A 22,735-nucleotide genomic window follows, 5' to 3' on the forward strand; every position below is an offset into this window, starting at 1 on the left:
CCTGAAGCACTTAAGCTATTCGGCAGCAGTGTGTGTGTGTGTGTGTGTGTGTGTGTGTGTGTGTTTGTGTTTGTGTGTAAATGTGAAAGAGGAGGCCAACAAGTAGCTGGGGACCTCAAAAAGCATATTATTTGCCTGACATGGTTTCACTCAGGTGTGAACCATATTTTGCTGGGGTTCCAGCTCCACTCCTTAAATACCTGGAGAAGTGGTGGGTCGTTCACTTAACTCCATCAAGAATCAATTTAGGAAAAATACACTTGTGAACTTACCAGAACTGAGGTGCCTTCAGTGGTGGAGGAGAAAAGCCGAAGAGGAAGGTGGGGGGGAGGACTGTAGCTTCAAAGGCATTCACAGGGCTCGATTTATGGAGGAAGAATAAAAAAGAGTTACTTTTTTTATTTATCTGCCTGAAGGTTTGAGGAAAGGACTTTTTTCTCAACTTTCGAGATGTGTTAGGCTTGTAAATGAAGAGTCTCAGAAATCTTGTTTTGCTTTACAACAATATTTTCCAAACTTGGCTATCTTTTTTTAAAAAGTTTTTTTTTTAAATTTTCTACAAACACATTGTTGTGTGAACAGTGTAGAGCCAGTTACATTTTACAAATAAAACACTACCCTTCATATGCAACACAATTAACAATCTTATAGACTTTTAGTAGCAATATACTGTACATATTTTGCTGAATTATAATCTTTCCTTAATTATTCAATATTTCAATATAGTGATTTTTTTGCCACGCTCCATATTCTTGATATCACCCCTTTTCCTACGGATAAAATACCGATAATCATATTTGTTCTGTTTAACAATGTATATAACTCTAATAGTAAAACACTGATTTACATTGAATTATAATCTTCCATTGTTCCCCTTTCTAATTTTTAATTATGCCACTGTTATATTTAAAAAATGTCCTCTTTCTAATCCCATTTTAAAACAAATAAAACAATGTTCATCTCAGTTAAATTTGACAAGTTATATAATTCTAACAATAGTAATAATACACTTGTTTTGTTGAATTGTAATCTTTCATCATTGTTTTTATTCAATAATTCAATACGTTGTTTTCATGCCAATCAAATTCTACATATCATTCCTTTTACTACAAATAATCTTAAGATGGGTGGACTTCTACTCCCAGAATCCCCCAGCCAACAGGGAATTCTGGGAGCTGAAATCCCAATTTTAGAAGGGCCACCTTTGCTACACTTTGCTTCACAGCATGCAGATTCTTGTTCCCAGTTGCTCGGCGGGGCCAGATAAGCTGGCAAATTGTGACCATTGATAGTCCTCTAACTTCTAAACCTTGGCAGTCATCCAAAGAAGATATTCCACCCATTGTAAAAAAATGGAGTGGCTTCATCTGGACGGTTGGGATCAACCAAAATATATTTCTTTAGAGGAAAGGTAGGGGAAGAACGTGGTGGCTCAGTGGCTAAGATGCTGAGCTTGTCGATCAGAAAGGTCAGCAGTTCGGTGGTTCGAATCCCTAGCGCCGCGTAATGGAGTGAGCTCCCGTTACTTGTCCCAGCTTCTGCCAACCTAGCAGTTCGAAAGCACGGAAAAAATTCAAGGAGAAAAATAGGAACCACCTTTGGTGGGAAAGGAACAGCGCTCCGTACTCCTTTGGTGTTTAGTCATGCCATCCACATGATCTTCGGTCAGCGCTGGCTCTTCGGCTTTGAAACGGAGATGAGCAGCTCCCCCTAGAATTGGGAACGACTAGCACCTATGTGTGAGGGGAACCTTTACCTTTGAGGGAAAGAATTGGTGGTTGGGCATTAATTTGCCATGTTTCACATACTACTCAAGTCGCTCAAACAATGGTCCAGCCTACACACCTTTCATTTCTTGGAACACACAAAAACACACACACACAAATGCCCTTCATTTCATTTCAATCGGAAGCCAGAAGAAGAGAGGAAAATAGCTATTTGTTCTGGCAGGGTCAGATCTACACGGCCTTCCTCTCACCTGAGTTAAGCAGCGTCATTCTCAACATATGCAAATAATAGAATTGCTGCGTTTCACCCACACAGGTGGGAGAAACACAAATGTCAAAGCCTCCTTTTAAGAAATGATCAGCACATCTCCCTTCCTCGTTTGTCTGAAAAATACAAGCTCCTTCTGAACGCTGGCTATTTGCAACTTAATGAAGTTCTTGGGTTCCCTCCCCCCTCCTGATAGTTTTCTTCCTTTTTTCTCATGCAGAAAGCTTTATAAGGTTTGAGTAAATAACAGATTCTCCCTCGCTCTCTGCCTTGCTTTCTTTTAATCCGTCTGTTTTTCTGTCTGGGTACTTAAGGCACAAGTCAGTTAATGAAGTGATGTGGCGGTTTGGTAAATTTATATTGCTGCCCTGCCAGCTAAAGTAGGCCCATTTTCCAGACTGTATCACCAAATTTTCTTCCCTGCCAATATTTTGTAAGGTAAAGTTTTCCCTCGCACGTATGTGCTAGTCGTTCCCAACTCTAGGGGGCGGTGCCCATCTCCATTTCAAAGCCGAAGAGCCAGCGCTGTCTGAAGACGTCTCCGTGGTCATGTGGCCGGCATGACTAAACTCCGAAGGTGCATGGAACATCACTCTAGTAACTTAGTTTGGTCATGAAACATCTGCAAGAGTAGAACCAAGGTCAGAGAGCACCAAGGGAGCTGGAAGTCAAATTTCTATCTTGGGTTGGTACCTCGCCTTCATCCCTTCTCAACTTGATCATTTCCCGATTCCTTTCTCCTTTGAATCCAGCTCTGATTTTTCTTGATGTCCATTGGCTGGTTGCCCATGCAGCATTGTTTGGTGGGTTTGTGGACCGTGATCATTCAGCCTTTGCCGTGGACATCTTTGGTTGAAAAAGGGAGCCCCACCTTCCCTAAATCCTGACGTTAATCTGCTTTCCCAGCCCAAAACCTTTTAGGAGAACAATGAGCATCCTGTCTTCAGGATGCCTCTTTGCCAAAATCCCCCATTTGCATTCCATCTACTTATATGCAAATGTCTTCAGAAAAGGCAGGTTCCGGCTGTGATTCACACATTTTTTTTTCATTTTGTCCCTTCTTATTTTAATTAGCTTAAAGTAATTAATTTTAATTCACGATCCGATTCTCCCTCCCCCCCCCCTTCACATATTTTTGGATTATTTACTTCCATTTCTAAGTAACAATTTTATGTAATTAGGTGCCATTAGTACCCGTTATTTACATAACTTTCTTTACTTAAACACGGAGGGAGATTGCATCCCTCCCTTTCTCTGCCCCCCCCTTCATTTTAGCAGCTCCCCTTTGGATTTCATTCTGTTGTCTAAAATTCACTGCCTCTGTGGGTTTTGCACAGGAGCCTTTCATCTTGAATCTGTGGTTTAGTGCCAAGGTGTGATCAATAGGTATTTTTTTTTCTGTCATCTCCAGAAGTACATCACTGGGAGAAAAGGAGAGAATATATTAAGAAGCAATGATGTTTGTCTTTAAAAAAAAAACCCTTCATATTTCTTGAATGGTTTTCTAAAATGAGCCTGGGTTTACCATTCCCTCTTACATAAAATCTCAATTTGTGAATATCCCAACTGATCGGCTAAAGTTTTTGCCTTTCTAAGACCTCACCTGAAATGACACGCAGCCGAACGCAAGATCGGATCTACAAAACGGTCAGAAGGATAGATAATTGGATTGTGCAGGCAGAGAAATTTATTGCCATATTTTTGTTATCAGTTAGAAAAGGAAAGCATCTGGCAAACCCTCACTGAGTCAAACAAACCACAATTCCGAACCACAGTTTCCAGAGGCATGTCATCATGCATGCGATGTTCAGGGAGGGCTAGCCCCAGGGGAATCCTGGAAGTTGAAGCCCACAAGTCTTCAAGCGATCAGGATTGTCCTAAGGGGTAGCCTCTTGTTGTTAGCTTGTGGTAGATCTTCAAAAAGATGTGGCATCAAAGAAAACCATCCTGGGAGGAGAACAAGAACCAGAAGTCTTTGGAACCAATTGGTAATGTTATTGGCACTCTCTCGTGTCAACTTTTGTGTAGATTGAGGACCACACCTTTCTACTCTAATCTCAAACATATTGTACATGCCACAACTGGGTGCATCCTATTGCTGCATCTCAGAGGACCTAGGAGCCTTGATCCACATTGAGTGGGGGTCTCCATCTTCTGCAAAAATGTCTTTTCCTCTACTGAGGTGGGCGTTGGTTCTTGTCTTCTCCATGCTGTCTCCTCTAGGGCCGTGTTTCTGGATTTCTGTTCAGTTCTAATCAGATGTTTTCCTGCCAACTAGCTGGCACTTCCAAAGCTGAACCAAATGATATTTGATGCTCCATTTCACCCAGGCCCTTCCCGAGAAGCATAATGTAGAAAGAATATGATAGAAATCCCATTAAGGTTTACTTTCTGAGTTGTTGTTTTTTTAAAACCAAACTGCAGTGCGAAAACAGTTGTTACCACTTGCATTGATTATAAATGCATCTTGTCTTTCCTTTCCGGTTGCTTCCTCCTTCTCTGTCCCTTCACTTTTGGGTTTTTTAAAAAATTGGTTTAAGTCAATCAATGAATTCTTGCCTCTGCCCTTCAGTGAATTGCTAAACTTGCCAATAAATGCAAAGCAGAGTTCTTAAAAAAAAAAAAAGAACTCAGATTCCTTTCGCTCCCGTTGAAGGCCGTCTTTGATGCTCAGGAGACCACGGAAGGGAAGGCATTTAGTCTTCCTCTGTTCCCAGCTTGGATTCTTTTTAAGGCCTTAATTAGGATCTCTGGAATAAGAAAAGTTAGGAAGGAAGACACGGATAGAGGAAAATAGGAAGAATAAAATCGTAGAGAAAGTCACTGTCGTGAAGATTGCATATAGCAGTGATGGGGAACCTTTTCAGCATCCAGTGCCCAAACTGGAATGCGCGCTTGATGGAATGCCGGAAACCGCAAGACCAGCTGGCCGGTGCGCATGCATATGCCAGCCACCTGGTCTTTGGGTCTCCAGCCCACGCATGCGCACTGGCCAGCTGGCCTTCACCTGCCCCCGAGCGCCGGTAACCCAAAGAACAAGTTTTATGGAATTCGGTGGCCTCAAAATGTATAGAATTCCAACATTCCGAAGTTCCGGAAAGTGATTTCTGAAAGGAAACAGGTTAGGTTAGATCAGTGATTCTCAACCTGTGGGTCATGACCCCTTTTGGGGTCGAACGACCCTTTCATAGGAGTCACCTAAGACCATTGGAAAACACATATTTTCAAAAAAAATACGGAAAACATAAAATAATCACTTCAACATGAGGAACTGTATTAAAGGGTCGTGGCATTAGGAAGGTTGAGACCCACTGGGTTAGGTTCTCAACTGGTCTCTGGGTCTCTAGCATGCGCAAAGACCAACTGGCCAATGTGCATGCACCTGCTGGAAACCAGAAGAGCAGCTGGTGGCGGTGCCCGTGCTCCCAGAGAGGACGCTGTGTGCCACCACCTCTGGCACATGTCCACCATCACAGGCATACAGCCCTACACTGCTAGCAGCAACGTAGAGACAGCTGAAGAGAGTCAATACCCACAGCTGGTTAGAGAGAATATTGGAAAACCTGCACACCTTAATTTGCAGGGAGGCCTTGAGATTGACAATTAAACCAATAAAAATCAGGATTTATAAAGCAGGGTGAACTAAGCATGTAATAGAGTTTTTTGAGGGCATTTGTATCACGTACTTAGAAGTCAAAACTCTCAAGTCAGCTTAGATCGAGCTGATGTTTACATCAGCATCTTCTCCGCAGTCCATAAGCTGCTCGTCCATGACAGGTCGTCATTTTCTTCTGCTTCTACACCAGCATCGCACTCTCTAGCAGACCCGTCTCCTCGGCTGTGCTGCTTGGGACCACAGCAAAATCTAGAGAGCTCACTCAGGTCAACTCTTCATTTCTCTTGAAGCCTTTTCCCTCCCATACAGCATCCCCCCTTCCGGTTCATGCAGATTGTCACCAAACACGGGGCGTAAGCGTGAGGTGGCAGCTGTCATTCTCCTGCAAGGCCCTGTTCTGACCGAGGTTTCCCAAGAGCCTGAAGCAAACTCCTGGTCCCGACAAAAAAACCCTTTTATTCATTTACTGTGAATTCTGCTCATCACTTCCACCAAAGTCTTTCAAGGGAGGATTTACAGTCACAGACCTTCTCTGGCTTGGAGAGCTGCCAGGCTGATGTCTGCAGAACTTGGAGTCTCAGAGAGTCACGAATCAATTAAGCAAGCGAATTGTTTCCTGCAAACTCCACTCCCTTTTCCCTCCTCTTCTCCTTTATAAAAAACTCTACTCCTTGCTTTGACTGGACTCTTCTTCTTCTTTAACCTTGAACATAATCACCATCCCGCCTTCATTTTTTTGCTTCTTTTTAAACTATGCCTCATTAGTCTTGACTTGAGTGATCTATTCATTCTTTGTTGATCTCATTCCATGCTCTGCTGCAAAGAACCCATTTAGTCCTAAGTGCCAACCTCCTCTCTCTCCATAAGCCTCCCCACTCATCATTAGCGTCTCCCTGCATTCTCTTAGTGTGCATTTTTTTGCAAATTTCTCCCGTGTTTTGCTTTACCTGCCCTGTTCGTTTGCATCCTTGACGTTCGTGTTTTTGGAGCGCACCCCGTCAATTCTAAACAAGGGGATTTTAGTAAGCAGGTCTGCTTTGGGTCTCAAAAGAAGCTTTCTCTCTCTCTATCACTATCTAGCCGATGGGGGAAGAAGGATGAAAGGAGGATGTCACTTTCATGCCTTGCCAGCAAGCCTTTGGTGTCATCTGGCATCCCCGTAATCATGTTATCCCACATTGTCGTGGTGGCGCAGTGGTTAGAATGCAGCACAGGCGATCCTCGGCCTACGACCACGATTGAGGCCGGAAATGTATGTTGCTAAGTCAGAAATCAGTGAAGTGACTTTTCTATTATTTCTAAGTGAGTTTGGTCCCATTTTATGATGTTGCTTGCCACGTTTGTTATGTGAATCACTGCAGCGGCTACATTGGTAAGACAGTTGTTGAGTGAGTCTGGCTTCGCTGGGGACTTTGCTTGTCAGAGGGTTGCAAAAGATGGTCACGGGACCCCGGGACCATCATAAATAAGAGTCAGCTGCCCAGCATCTGAATGGAAATCACCTGACGATGAGGATTCTGCAGCAGTCATAAGAACCATGTAAAATGGTCGTAAGTCACTTTTTTCAGGGCTGTTGTAGCTTTGAATAGTCACTAAATGAACTGTTGTAAGTCATTATTGCAGGCAGGCTCTGCCGACTGCCAATAAAATGAGGACCCCTATTGTTGGGGGCAAGAGTCTGACTCTGTAAACCACTTAGAGAGGGCTGGAAAGCACCATAAAGCAGTATATAAGTCTAAGTGCAATTGCTATTAAGAGCCATGGTGGCGCAGTGGTTAGAATGCAGTATTGCAGGCTGACTGCCGGCAGTTCAATCCTGATGGGGCTCAAGGTTGACTCAACCTTCCATCCTTCCGAGGTGGGTAAAACGAGGACCCAGATTTTGTTGGGGGCAAGAGGCCGACGATGTAAACCTCTTAGAGAGGGCTGTAAAGCGGGATATAAGTCTAAGTGCTATTGCTATGGGGACGCACAAGGGAACAAGATAGACAGAAGCTCTTCCTTCTGCTTGGTTCCCCCCCCCCCCTTCCCTGGGCTCTCATTTCCGTACAGCACGAGTGAGCCTAATAAATAAATACAAATCTCTTCTTCTGGCTTTCTCTTGATGCTCCCCCCCAATCCTCCCCCCACCCCACCCCCACCCCAGTCTCTTTGCTCTCTTCCCACAATGCCACACTGCAGGTCGTACAAGCCTTATCTCTTCCCTAGAAGACGCAGGCAGAGCTCTCTGCTTAATGCTCAGACACAGCATCGCTTTGAGAAGAGCAAAAAAAAAGCGGGGGGGGGGGGGGAACAGACACCGAAGCTACACAGTTGATCCAGTGTGCTGCGATTTCCGCCAAGCTCCCGCGCTCAGGGCCAACCAAAGCGGACTTTGAATATGAGATTAGGAAGGAAGAAAAGAGCAGTTGTTATCCACCCTCTGCGTTTTCACCAAATTCTGGGAGGCAGGGGGGGATTTAGCGATGGAAAGTGTCCAGCTCTTAAGAGGCCTCTCTCTTTCCTGACACCGATTTTTCCTGGCACAGGCTAGTTTTCATCTTATTCACCTGTAGAAAGCACTAGAATGATGGAGTGATAGAATGCCTTTGGAGATTCTCCACCGTCCAGGCCAGGAGTGGGCAGCCTTAAACACTGGGGGCACTAAAATTCCTTGCTTCGTGTTTGCGAGCGCGTGTGTTTTGATGATATTTTTATGGATGAAATATAATAAAAGATCAACAAAAATGATACCGCTGGTGATTGCACCGTTAAGAAAAAGGCACACATTACAGTGATTAAAGTAAGCTCAACATCAAAGAAGGAAAAAATTAATAAAAATGAGATTCTTATAGCATCAGTATGAGATCAATCCTTTCCTTAAACTTAGCATTAAATCTAGGCCACATGAAAACATGTTGTTCCATCTCCTCATTTCCACGTTCTCAGGTGACTTTTTACAGCGGCTCCCAGGTTACAAAAAGATGAAGGATGGAGATGTTTGAACTGCAGGAAGGAGATTTTGAAAAGGCAGTTGGTCCTTGACTTACAGCCTTCGTTTAGTGACCATTTGAAGTTACCACAGCACTGAAAAAGGCCTGGGAGGAGAACCATCTCTGGTTCTTGGACTCACTTAGGAAGGAAAGCCGAAATGGGTGGCTTTGGATCTGTCAGCTCAACCCCACCTCACACAGTTGCTGTTGTGGGTAAAATGGAAGGTGGGTTTCAAGGGGAAATCAGGAGATCCAGGCAGGTATAAAGATTTATTTTAAGCTTAAGTTCTCTACAAGAATCTGAACTACTAACCTCCAAAGCAAATTGGCGGTAGATAAGAGTCAACGGAACTCAAGGTGGGCTGAACTTAGATCTCTTTTGTGTGCGGAAGGACTTGAGATTGATGATACATTTGACCCCTTTCTTGGGCTCATACTGGTTATCTCCTACAGTGGGAACCTCGTGCATGTCCCCTTGAGTTGTACAAAATGGAAGTGCAATATCAATCTAATCTATGTACTGTTAAAACTCTTGGGTTGGTTTGATTGTCCGTAACCTTTAATTGGATGAAACAGTGCATCATACGGCAACAATTTTTGGATCAACATATTTCAAGTGGGCTAATTTACAGAATGTATCCAATATCCTGGACCCAAGGCTCCCATGGGATTGAAATTTGGCACATTTGTGGTCAAGCTGCCACAGTCAACCACGTGGTCGTATCATCATCATTTCCAATGCTACCTGCCAGTTTCTTACAAGGAAAGTCAATGGGGAAGCCAGCAGGATAATCGAATGGGGAAGCCGGCAGGAAATCGAAAGCCATTCCCACTTCCATTATAGAAATGGCTAGTATATATTATTACATCAAAAGTAGAAAGTTGATGTTTTATGTTATTACCTTTTTTCACTGTGCAAAAAGGAGTCAGAATTCAATGCTTTTATTTTTCTTTTCACTTTCCCTACACTTTTTCCTCTTCCCCATCTCCTCCCAGTTTCCCCATTACCTTTATTTTTCTTTGCATTTCTTTATATTTTGATTTAAAAAATTAACCCAAAAGTCATTCCCACTTCTCAGTTTGTTTGATTGTTTTTTGCCTGCCCCTGGTTATTCTGCATTTCTGTTTAGCTAAGGCAGGGGTCGGCAACCTTAAACACTCAAAGAGCCACAAAGGTCCTAACCAGAAGCCCCCCATTCAATTCTGGAGCTGACTGTAAGTCCGGTTCCCCCACCATAGAGTCTCCTCCTAGCATGGCATCCTTTTTTCCTCTGCTGACTGTAAGTCGGGTTCCCCCACCATAGAGTCTCCTCCTAGTGCGTCCTCCTAATGTGGCATCCTTTTTCCTCTACCTGTCCTAACTGAAAGTTCAATTGTGGAGCTGACAGGCGACAGGGAGCCGCAGCTGAGGGATGAAAGAGCCACATGTGGCTCCAGAGCCACAGGTTGCCAACCCCTGAGCTAAGGATAACTCTCCGAAACAGTGACCCGACAAACACCGGTTGCCAAGTAATAAAATAAAATTAAGGGAATTAAGAAGTTAACCCGTGGACCCGTCTGAAAGTAAGCCAAAGGGGGAGCTGGGATGAGTTTTCTTCCCTTCCTTTCATTTAATCTAGTCTTGCTGGAGAGGGACGGTTCATTGCCAATCTTCACGCATCAAATATTCCATCAGTTGGTTTAGGAAGTCCTATTAAAGGCGCCCCTTTGCCGGCTCCGTCTGACAGAAGCAAGGCCCAATTAAGTGCAAACTATCACTTCCGTCGTCTCTTTTGCTCTCCTTTTTCATTCCCTTCAAAAGCCTTTGGCTGCGCCGTTGCCTTTTCATTTGGGTGGAAATTGCTGCTCCCTTTGAAAAGGCAATTGGGCTCTCAGGAGTTCGGGAGCTGCCACATTTCAGCATCACTACAGTAGAAAGAGAGCCGAGGCCCTTCGGAGAGATGGGTGGGAAATAGCCCGGTCCCTGTCACATTCTCCCCGGGGGTTTCAAATTCTGACCTCAACATCGAAATCGCAGGGAGAAGGAAGTCGACCAGGGTTGGGTCTTTTCACAGGGCACTGCAAAAAAGCCACGACTCTTTGGCTTCCCTCGGAGGTCTTTCTCTGAGAGCAGCTGAAGTTATGGCCGCAAAACCTGAACCGGGGATCCTACACTGGTTGTAAGAGTGAGGACCAGTCCCAAATTTATTTTTTTCCAGCACTGATGTAACTTTGAATAGCCACTAAACAGGGCGGTTGTTAAGTGAGGACTATTTTTACAAGGAAAATATTGGGAACACAGTATGGCAGGATACATAGGTCAGTGTTAGGAACTGCACTTTTGATTTGAAAAATGGCCGTTTCATACATATTTTTTCCTTCCTTCCTTCCTTCCTTCCTTCCTTCCTTCCTTCCTTCCTTCCTTCCTTCCTTCCTTCATATATATATATATATATATATATATATATATATATATATATATATATATATATATATATATATATATATATATATATATATATATATATATATATATATATATATATATATATATATATATATATCTTCCATCCATCAATCCATCGATCCATCCATCTGTTCCTTCCTTCCTCCCTCCCTCCCTTCCTTCCTATCTCTCTCTCTCTCTCTATCTTACATTCATCCATCATCTGTTCTTTCCTTCCTTCCTTCCTTCCTTCCTTCCTTCCTTCCTTCCTTCCTTCCTTCCTTCCTTCCTTCATATATATATATATATATATATATATATATATATATATATATATATATATATATATATATATATATATATATATATCTTCCATCCATCAATCCATCGATCCATCCATCTGTTCCTTCCTTCCTCCCTCCCTCCCTTCCTTCCTATCTCTCTCTCTATCTCTATCTCTATCTTACATTCATCCATCATCTGTTCTTTCCTTCCTTCCTTCCTTCCTTCCTTCCTTCCATCCATCCATCCATCCATTCATCCATCAACTATCTCTCCCTCCCTCCCTTCTTTCTTTCATCTATCTATCCATCCATCTCATCTACCTACCTACCTACCTACCCACCCTCTTCCTAGCTCTATCACAGAATACAAGCTATTTTCTGCAACTTGTCAACGTGACGGAGATAAAGATTAAGTTTCCTTTTTTCCGAGATACTTTCTAGTAACAGGAGTAAAAGTGAACCTTTAAAGAGTCAGAATGTGTCAGAGAAACGGATTTAATCAAAACCCGTCTTTGGTTTCAAGATATTCATTCAGTGCTGATTGCCTGGCTAGGAGCTATTGTTCCAGTGACAGCGGGATCCTTTTGTGAATGGTGGTTAAATCCAGGGAAAGTGAATGCAAAAATTATTCTGTGCTCATCAGATCGGCTGCTTTTGTGCAGGGAGGATGCATCTCTGCAGTTTAATAACAGAAATAAGTTTCGCAGCTTTTAACATCTCAAAGCTGCTCAGCTTCACGGAGAAAGCATGAATATTATTCTGGTGCCTTTTTCCCTCCAGGGTTGCTTTTCTGCACCAGAAGATATTTTTTGGGATGGGTGGGTTAAAATGATTGTGGTGCGTCTCTTGAAAACCCGGAATGGCTTCTGAGGAAGAAACAATAGAGGAGAAAAACCAAATGGACACGGAGAGCTTTTGGAGAGAAATATTTCTAGATCTGTAATACATCAAGGCAGAATCGGTCAATATTTGGCAAAGGATCAATAGAGATGGCCCAATTAAAGAATGCGCCCATCCCACAAATTTTGTTGTTAGTTGCGAAGTCATGTCTGACCCATCGCGACCTCATGGACAACGTTCCTCCAGGCCTTCCTGTCCTCTACCATTCCCCAGAGTCCATTTAAGCTCACACCAACTGCTTCGGTGACTCCATCCAGCCTCCTCCTTCTCTGTCGTCCCCTTCTTCTTCTTTTGCCCTCCATCCTTCCCAGCATGAGGCTCTTCTCCAGGGAGTCCTTCCTTCTCATCAGGTGGCCAAAGCATTTGAGCTTCCTCTTCAGGATCTGGCCTTCTAAAGAGCAGCCAGGGTGGATCTCCTCTAGGACTGACCGGTTGGATCGCCTTGCAGTCCAAGGGTATTGACCCATTGTATCCCACAAATACAATGGGTCAAATCCAATCTTTGGATTGCATTTGTGCTCTTTGAGCAGTCGACTTGGATGTTCCTGCATGACTTGTAGTTTCTTCAGCTTAGTTTTTCGGGTTCTCTGTGTTCTTCCCCTCTAGACCAAAAAACACCCATTAATTTTGTTCTTCCTTTGCAGTTGAAGGTTGCCCTTGCTGACTGGCCCTTCCAGGTGTGGTTTTTCTTTTGCAATTGGGGTCCATTGGGTTTGCCGGAGATGCACCGATCATGAGAAAGCAAAGTCCATGACCGCCAGCAGATAACGTCAACTCCGTGGCTGTTTTTGGAGGCCCACCATCAGGACCACGGTTCCATCGGCAAGGTAAGATGTGACCTTTGTAGCCGAGCCTGAGGGAAGGGTACGAAAAGAGGGGAATGGACAAACCAAAAAAGTGCAGCCAATAAGGGCAGGTTGGTTAGTTGGTTTTTCCTTCCTCCGTGAAAATGTTGATGTTTTTCTGAAACTGAACTTGTTATATTGTGCAGAGAGATAAACTTAATTTAGAAATGAGACTTTTGGTTGGAAGTGCCCCTAGAGATTGCTTCTCTTGTAGCTTGCAGATTGCTTCTTTTGTCTAGCTTGTTTGCCCCAGACCAAGCAGAGGGAGAACCCTTTGCAGCCACCAAGGAACTGAAGTCAAATATTTGTGGTCATAGAAGGACGTCCTCTTGCATCCTGGTTGAATCTGTCCTTCCTTCTGGGGAGCCTCCCACTCCCAACTTCTGAAGGGTGAGACCACTAATTCCTAGGTCACCAGGTTGTGGCTCTTCATCTCATATTCATGAGTGGTGGGATTCCCATCAGTGGTGGGATTCACATTTTTTTACTACTGGTTCTGTAGATGTGACTTGGTGGGCATGGCATGACTTGGTGGGCATGGCTTGGTGGGCATGGCAGGGGAAAGTTACTGCAAAATCCCCATTCCCTCCTGATCAGCTGGGACTTAGGAGGCAGAGGACAGATGGGGCGGTGCCAGCCAGAGGTGGTATTTGCCAGTTCTCTGAACTACTCAAAAGTTCCACTACCAATTCTTCAGAACTAGTCAGAACCTGCCGGATACCACCTCTGGCTACCATGCCTTTCTCTTTCTATGCAGCCCTTGATCATAGACCCTAGAAAGTCTTCTCACAAAGTTTGTAGACTGTAACGGTTAAGGTGATAGAAGGTGAACGTGATTAAATGCACGGGAAGGAATAATCCTGACTATATTTGACAGAGCTCTGCCAAATAATGTAGAGTGTAGAAATTGTGGACAGAAGGATTTTCTCTCTCTGGCAATCAGGGTTATGAACTGAAATTCATCTTGTGGGCGGTCAGGGGGGTGGGGGGAGGGCTGCAGCTAATAAAAGAAAGGATTATGGGGGGGGGATTGCTTCCAGTTGTTGGAACAGAACTGTTTAAGTTACCCAGTTGGAGAAACCTTGGCTAAATGGAAGGAGAGTTGGAAGATCAGGGAATTAGTTGGATCTACAGGAAAATTCCCACATTAGGTAATTAATCCAGGCTAGAGAAGAAGACCAGGATGAAAAGCTTCTTCCAAGAACCCATTTAAGTCCAGCAGAGACCATGAAGGATTTGGGGAAGCTTCTGAGATAACACTCAGAAGGGACACAGTGGCTCAGTGGCTAAGACGCTGAGCTTGTCGATCAGAAGGTCGGCAGTTCGGCGGTTTGAATCCCTAGTGCCGCGTAACAGAGTGAGCTCCTGTTACTTGTCCCAGCTTCTGCCAACCTAGCAGTTCGAAAACACATTAAAAATGTAAGTAGAAAAATAGGAACCGCCTTTGGTGGGAAAGTAAGAGTGTTCTGTGCACCTTCGGCCTTTATTCATGCTGGCCACATGATCACGGAGTCGTCTTCGGACAGCGCTGGCTCTTTGGCTTTGAAATGGAGATGAGCACCGCCCCCTAGATTCGGGAACGACCAGCACACAGCTGTAGGTAGGAAAGACTTAAGCTGTCCATAGGAAAGACTTAAAAGGGTCAAGATAGCAGCCACAACCACGTGGAGACTACCGCAAGGGCAGGACTGGTGAAATGGAGCTTTGACAGCTGTCATCCTGATTTCTTTTGACCCTCTTGGTGGTTGTGGGAATGATGTAGCTGGAGTTTTCGACAGAGAGGGGTGGAAAAGAAGGAGAAGGAGAAAAAGAAGGAAAGCGATTGGGGCACAAAGAACTTTAGAAGAGTTAGGCCGAGCCTTTTTCTTTCTCTTTTCTTTTTTTTTCGTTTGGCAGGATGCAATTTTCCCCCCTCTTAAATGTTGTTATTCAAAATACGGTATTTTAAAAAGGACAAAAAGGAAAACAAGATTATGGGCACAGGCACCGCTGGAGAGAGCAATTATTTCCATGACTACTCAGAAACACAATGATGACATTCTGAAAAAAGGGGAGCTTTCATATTTAACTTGTTTTGGAGTTGGGAAAAATAACAAGTCTGTTAAAGTTTCAGCACCGACTTGGCCTTTTCCAGGGAATCTGACAGGGACAGTCTCAGACTTCCCAAAATTCGCATGTATGGCTTCTTTTCCTGCTTTAAGAGAAGAAGATACGAGTCTTGTGATTTTTTAGAAAGAGATGCAAGGAGGAGGATGCCAAAAGGCCAGGAATTTGGTAGCCTCCTTTCCAATTTTTGCGAAACTTCTTCTCTGGTAACATTGTACTGCTAACTAGGGCATACAAAACTTTTGCCAGACCGGAAAGAAGGAAGGAAGGAAGGGGAAGGATGTGGGGAGGGAGGGAGGAAAGGAAGGGAGGGAGGGGAAGGTATGAAGGGGAGGGAGGGAGGGAGGAAGGAAAGCTATTTCAGGAATTCCTCCCTGCAGGACCTTGCTCTAAATTTTCGTATAATTTAGCACTTCAAAACTTTATTGAAGCTTTCCAGAAATGTGTCAAGAGCTCAACCTTTAATTACAGTGGCAAAATTTAATCGATTAAAACATGGCACCAAGAATAATGTAATTGTTGGAACCCTTTGGGTTTCCCCGCATCGTCAAATTTTAAAATGTAATTTGCGGCTTTGAGAAATGGTCCTTTTAGGGGGAATTGCATCAACCGTATGCACAAGGAGCAAATAGGTGTATTAGAGGGGAAAGGGCTTGCAAAAAACACCTCCTGGGAAGATGTGCTTGTGCGAATACAAGTGTGTGCAGAAACCTCTGACTTGGGGTCTGCTTGAGCCTCCTGGTAGGGGGCTTTGGGCGAAGGCTGGAGGGAACACCACTGGTGGCGAAGAGCCGGAGGGCCTCATTCCAGTGGGACTGCATCCTGGCCTGGAACTGGCTGACCATCTCAGCCCAGTGAGCCTCTAGGTGCCAGCACCTGGCCTTGCACTCCTGCAGGTCTTCCCTCTGCTTGGAAAGCCTACGCTCCTAGTCCTCAGTGAGGTGCTTCTGCTGAACCTCCTTCTTGGTCAGATCCAATTTGAACTGAGCTGTTTTGCCAACTCTTTCTCCTGGTGGCTGCTTAGCTCCAGCAACTGCTTCCTGTTGGGGCCCTAAGGAGCCCGGGTGGGCAAGGGAGGAGTGGCTGGGAGGGGAGGGGCGAGTAGAGGCCAGTGAGGCGCCCCTTGACGTGAGTGACATCAAGAGGAACTGTCTTCACCCTCTTTTTCTCCCACAAACTATCTGAACCAAATTCTTTATTGATTTCTTCATTGTTCCCTCACCTACAGACAGAGATCCTGCCAAACTAAAAGCAGATTACGTGCACCATTAAATATATATACTCTGGGAACCATTGAGGAGGAGCTGTCCTCACCCTCTTTCTCACACACAAACTCTCTGAACTGAGTTGTCTCTTGTTCCTCTGGAGTGCAGCCCTTTCCTCCTGGGAATCGGGATTCCATTCCATCCCAGGACCTGAAGCTAAAACCCCACTGATTCCCCTCTTCTGTCCTGGGAATTAATTAACCAGGGTAGCATTAGTTGAACAGAGCAGAGAAAGATGACTGGGCCCCGGATGAATGACGTCGGGATAGGATTATTCCGCAAATTGCAAAGAGTTAAGGGGAAAAGGTTCAGCTTTCATAATAGCAGAGTTGAGATGACTGTCTGAGTTCTTAGCCTCCATCTCCTCCATGCAGAGATGAGAAAGCCCCACAGGGACCCCCGTAAAAAGAGCTCGGCAAAGTGTCTCCCCGGGGAAGCAGATAATGTCCTACGCAGCTTTAGACAAACCAGGAAATCAGAGCCATATTCTCATTCAGCAAAAGAGGAGCCAGTGGGGGTGGTGGGAAGCCCTGTGTTTTGACAGGTATTAAGTGAAGTGGTTTTGGGATCTGTCTTTCTGGACAGGAGCGAGCAAAGAGATTCATTTCAGTCCTGGCAGCCTTGTTAATTATGATGAATGGGGTGGTCCATCCTCCCCTCTTCCCCCCGCCCACCCCCCTCGGCTCCGCAGAGAAAGACTGATGTCCTGCTCGGCAAGAAGAACTGAAGACCAAACGGCATTCAGGGAACTTTCCACAGGGAGAACTGGTCATTTCATTAGCCGAACAATTTTCCTTTGCCTCCGAAAATCTCTCGAGGGCAAAAAACGAACCGAGAATACTAGGAAACATTTTGCACGCGATTCGAATTTCAGATCACCATCTCCATTCATGGGTAAAGGTAAAGGTTCCCCTTGTGCATATGTGCTACTCGTTCCTGACTCTAGGGGGCAGTGCTCATCTCTTTTTCAAAGCCAAAGAGCCAGAGCTGTCTGAAGACGTCTCTGAGGTCACGTGGCCGGCATGACTCAACACCGAAGGTGCATGGAATGCTGTTCCCTTCCCACCAAAGGTGGCTACTATTTTTCTACTTGCATTTTTATGTGCTTTCGAACTGCTAGGTTGGCAGAAGCTGGGACAAGTAACAGGAGCTTACTCTGTTATGCGGTGCTAGAGATTCAAACCGCCGAACTGCTGACCTTTCTTTTCAGCGGTTTTGTTTGGTGCAAGTAGAAAAATAGGAACCACCTTTGGTGGGAAGGGAGCTAGAGATAAATAGTTGGTACCTGTTATTTACAACCAGTGTTTCTCAGCCTTCCTTATTTTAAAAAGCGTGGACTTCAACTCCCAGAATTCCCCAGGCTGTGGAATTCTGGGAGTTGAAGTCCATGTGTATTAAAGTAACCAAAGTTGAGAAATGCTGGAACTTCCAAAAAGTTAGTTAATTCAATCTTTTAACTTGGTGGTCGACTTGCATGGGTAAATCCTCAGCATCTATAGAGGACCTTTTTTTTAAAAAAAACTTACCAACTGAAAAATAAATGGCCTGAAATAGATTGTCCGCAGTAATGGTGAGGGCTCTGTGTCGGAGGCACAGAGGGGGCCAGAGCCATCTGACAGTTATCAGCTGCCTTGGGAGTCAGACATCAGTGAGGCAGAAGAACAGCTAGAGTCTGTTCTCAGGGTTGCGCATGCGCAAAGCTGCCAGACGAAGGGAACAGCTAAACAACAAGGATCGACTTGGGAGTAAGGACACAGGTGGGCAGTGAATGGCCCCTCCCAGAGGAAATAGAAGAGGAGGGAAAAGGGAGTGGAGTTTGCAGGAAACAATTCGCTTGCTTAATTGATTCGTGACTCTCCGAGACTCCAAGTTCTGCAGACATCAGCCTGGCAGCTCTCCAAGCCAGATAAGGTCTGTGACTGTAAATCCCCCCTCGAAGGACCTTGCTGGATGTGAAGGAGCAGAGTTCACAGTCAATTAATGAAAGGGCTTTTTGTTGGGACCAGGAGTTTGCTTCATGCACTTGAGAAGCTCAAGTCAGAAGAAAAAGGTACACCAAGAGGCTACCAGAAAAAAGTCCCTGCGTCAAAGCCTTCACCTCTGGGGTCGCCATCTTGAATTTTGGGACCATCATCCCCAGCAGATACCTCTGGTGCCCAAAGCTGACACTTGAATCTTGAGATACGGAAGGAAGGTGGCCAATGTCCCCCCTCCTTATTTCCCTCTTTTCTTCCCTCTCCCTTCCTGCCAGATGATTAACATCCGGCATTGGCTTTCTGTTAATCTGATCCTTGATATCAGATGGTTAAAATGAGATCTTGTGTGACCCTGCTGGGATCAGAAGCAAAGCATAAAAACCATATCAGGAAGATTAAAAGGCGTCCAGAGATAAAGGCGAGCAAAGATACTTATTTATTTTCAGCTTCACAAAAAGCTCTGATAATCGGGTAGCGGCGGGAAGCGAAGCCTCCCTCTGAGGAAGGATCATAAATGGGAAAGTGGCCGTTTTGTCTGGCGGAGTGGACAATTTTCGGAGTAGGCAGGACCCTGTGAGAGGACAGGGGACTGCATTTTTGGTAACTCCCTTCATATACACGTATACTTTCTGCCAATATTTCTATCTGTATTCAAAAAAGGCCTCCTTCCTCAGCCTCCAGATAAGCAGGGATTAACCCCAGACAAACAATCAACTGGAAAACAATACCCTAATCAAGGAAGCACCAAGGAGAAAACCACACTCCCATCAACAACCTCCTCCTGGCACATTGATTGAAGCGGCACTCTCCCTAACGAAGTATTATCTTTGTGGAGGGAGGCATTTTAGCAACCTGGTATCTTCCAGATGTTTTGGACTCCCACAATATTTTGTAAGTGGGCTTCTAGGGATCGTAGGAGTTGACATTGAAAATATCTGGAAACTTTCTAGAGCTGTCTTTCTCAGTCCTGGCAACTTTAAGGTGAATGGACTTCAAATACCAGCTAGCATGGATGGGCCTCAACTCCCAGAATTCCCAAGTCAGCACAGCTGGCTGGGAAATTCTGGGAGTTGAAGTCCACCCATCTTAAAGTGGTCATAGTTGAAAACGCTCTAGAGGTCATTTCTAGAGAGGATCAGAAAGGGGGCTATTCGGTCTCCCATGCGACCCCTCTTTTGCTAATATTCCCTCCCCCCCTTGTGGAAAAGAGATTACGTTTCCATTTAAATTACAACAGCCGTTATTTCTAAGCAACTATTTGGGGAGCCCATTAGCATCTGTACATTTTATGAAACCCCTTCCCTGGTTCTTCCTTGAGGGTAGAGGAGGCAGTGGTGCCTTCCCTTCCTTCCCTTCCCTACCCTTCCCTACCCTTTCCTTCTTTCCTTTCCTTCTTCCTTTCCTTCTTCATTTCCCTTCCTTTCCTTCTTTTCTTTTCTTTCCTCTCCTTCTTTCTTTTCCTTTCCTTTATTCCTTTCCTTCTTCCTTTCTCTTCCCTTCCTTCCCTTCTTTTCTTTTCTTTCCTCTCCTTCTTTCTTTTCTTTTCCTTCTTTCTTTCCTTCCCTTCTTTCCTTCCCTTCCTTTTCTTTCCTTCTTCCCTTCCTTTCCTTTCCTTCTTCCCTTTCCGTTCCTTCTTTCCGTCCCTTCTTCCCTTCCTTTCCTCCTTTCCTTTCTCCTTTCCTTTTCTTCCTTTTTTGCTTGCCTGCTGAAAAAACCCCAAAACCAACTGCCAGCCTGGTTTCTACTTTATAAAAACTACGCACCTCCTCCTCCTCCTCCGCCAAAGCCGCTGGGAGTGTAGCTAGAGAGGTTTGTGAAGGGGCTGTGAATTTTAGGGAGGAGGCCAGGCTGGGCTGTGCGGAAGTTATGCCAAATGGCTTGACACACAGGGAAAAAAAAGACTCCGATGATTTCCATTAAGTACATTTGTTCCTCAAACCCGGCCTGCGAGGCAGCGGGTGTTGGAGGCGGACTGCTTGTTTGCATTTAATGATACTCCTTTCCTGGGTTTAATGCACGTTCCTTGAGAAGGAGGTCAATCCACGCCTTGTTAAAAGCCCCGGGTTTTTTTCCACTCATTCCTCAGTCTGTTTACACAGACAAGGAGAGGAGATGAAGAGGAGAGGGAAAATGGCTTTTTGGATTCCAAGGTTTTCTGTCTATGAGACGGGGGAGAAGATTAGGAGGGCAGGGAAATTGCTTTATCCTATACTTGCACTTTGCTCTCTCTATACCTCTCTATCTATCATCCATCAATCTACCCTGTTTCCCCAAAAATAAGACCTCCCTGGATAATAAGCCCAATCGGACTTTTGAACGCATATGCTAAAATAAACCCTCCCCAAAAATATTGCCACACAGCAGCAGCTATGAGGTGACCATGCTCGCCATCTCCCGCACCTCAAAAATAATAAGATCTCCCCGAAAATAAGGCCAAGCGCTTATTTTGGGGGGGGGGTCAAAAGAAAATAAGACCCTGTCTTTTGGGGGGGATCTCTCTCTTCTATCTATCTATCTATCTATCTATCTATCTATCTATCATCTATCTATCTATTATCTATCATTTAAGAGTGTGTGTGTCGTTTGTGAACATTCAGGAGCTTTTCCAAATGTAAATCCAAAGATAGAGAGTCCAACAGTCTGATTTTTCTTTCTATCATCTATCTATCTATCTATCTATCATCTATCTATCTATCTATCATCTATCTATCTATCATCTCTCTCTGTCTATTTCTGTCTCTCTGTCTCTCTGTCTCTCTCTCTCTCATCTATTTCTATCAATCATTTATATGTCTGTCTGTCTGTCCACCCCAGTGTTTTTCAACCTTGACATCTTTAAGACGGATGGACTTCAACTCCCTGAATTCCTCAGCCAGCAGCATTTATTCAGAGCAGCCTCTGGTTATTTCATGGCTGGACTGAATTGTCCCCACCGGCTGGACGTTTCTCGCAATTGGCAGAAAGGTAATAAGCCAAGCCGCAATTTTTGCCTTGGCCCTCGCAATGCGAAGTGGTGGGAAACAACTAGACCTTTGGGTCAGCGTGCACTTCTGCTTCGTGCTCTCCAAGGTAACTACCTGCCTGCATTCTCAAATAGCTCTCGAGTTATTCAAGGAAACAGAGTCAGGCGTCCAAGGAATTTCTCTTGGCTTCTAGCAAGTTGCCGTCCAAATGAAAGAAAGGCCAAGAGACCCCCATATATTTAAGTTATGGTTTGCTAGCACCACGGTCAGCAGCCTGGGAAATGTTCGAGTAGATGTTCCTACAACCTGCTCTTCCTTGCCATAAGATGTGGAACTAGCCAACAGGTGTCTATAGAGCAGAGGTCTTCCAAGTTGGCAACTTTAAGACTTGTGGACTTCAACTCCCAGAATTCTAGGAATTGAAATCCACAAGTCTTAAAGTTGCCGAGTTTGGGGACCCCTGCTGTAGAGGTTTTCCGTCCTCCAGGTAATGGTTGTCCCAAAGGGGCTTTTTCAGGAGGCAACTGGACTTTCTTGTTTTTTCTTTTGAAGACGTTTCGCTTCTCATCCTCCAAGAAGCTTCTTCAGGTCTGGCTGGATAATGGGGAATGGAAAAGTCTTCAAAAGAAAAAAAAACAGAAAGTCCAGTTGCCTCCTGAAAAAGCACCTTTGGGACAACCATGACCTGAAGGACTGAGAACCTCCATACACCTTGAAGAAGAAGTTGGGAAGAAACTTCTTGGATGAGAAGCGAATCGTCTTCAAAAGAAAAACCAAGGAGGTCCAGTTGCCTCCTGAAAATACCTTTGGGATAGCCAAGAACCTAACCAACATCCACATCCAGTCAAAGGGGCAAATGAAGTTCTCCCTTTTTTCCTCCCTATTCACAAGTTGCTCCATCCTACCGAATTATGAGATCTGGTTAAAGGAAGCAGGGAAAGCACGATGCCAGTTAATGTGATTTCCCCAAGTCTGGAAATCGGCTTGCCTTGGCTCGCAATCTGGACACCTGGAGGCTCTGAATGTTTAATTCCTTCAGCATTCCAGGAGACATTTTTTTAAAAAAAAACAAACCACACATTTAACAAAGAACATTGTTTTGCTTATTTCTGTTTAGTCTTCCAGGTGGAAACGTGGAACGAAGCACGCCGCTTCCAAGTCAAAATCCTTTCCAAACCAATAAGCTTCTTTCTTTTCTAACCATGAGTTGTGAAAATTCCAGTTTCGCACCATGGAGACCGTCTTGGAGGCATCTCCTGACAAAATTAAGAAGTAATGGAGCATCTGATGCACAGCAGTGGCTGCTGAAAGGACGTTTTAGTATGCTCAGAGTTTACGGAGGATTTTGATGAGAACTTTTGGTGCCATTTCTGATCCTTTTTTTCCTT

At 44.6% G+C, this 22,735-nt stretch overlaps 1 protein-coding gene across 3 annotated transcripts in view; it reads left to right on the forward strand.

The window, feature by feature from the left end:
* ELFN1 (extracellular leucine rich repeat and fibronectin type III domain containing 1) overlaps window positions 1–22,735 on the forward strand; it is a 93,156-nt gene that overhangs the window by 43,251 nt on the left and 27,170 nt on the right. For all 3 annotated transcript variants that reach the window (XM_081965614.1, XM_081965616.1, XM_081965615.1), the window contains exon 2: window positions 12,837–13,019. The gene's annotated coding sequence lies outside the window, so the exon portion shown is untranslated. The remainder of the gene's footprint in view (window positions 1–12,836; window positions 13,020–22,735) is intronic.

Source organism: Natrix helvetica (assembly GCF_964273705.1).
Source record: "Natrix helvetica genome assembly, chromosome: 13".
In the NCBI taxonomy this organism is placed as follows: domain Eukaryota; kingdom Metazoa; phylum Chordata; class Lepidosauria; order Squamata; family Natricidae; genus Natrix; species Natrix helvetica.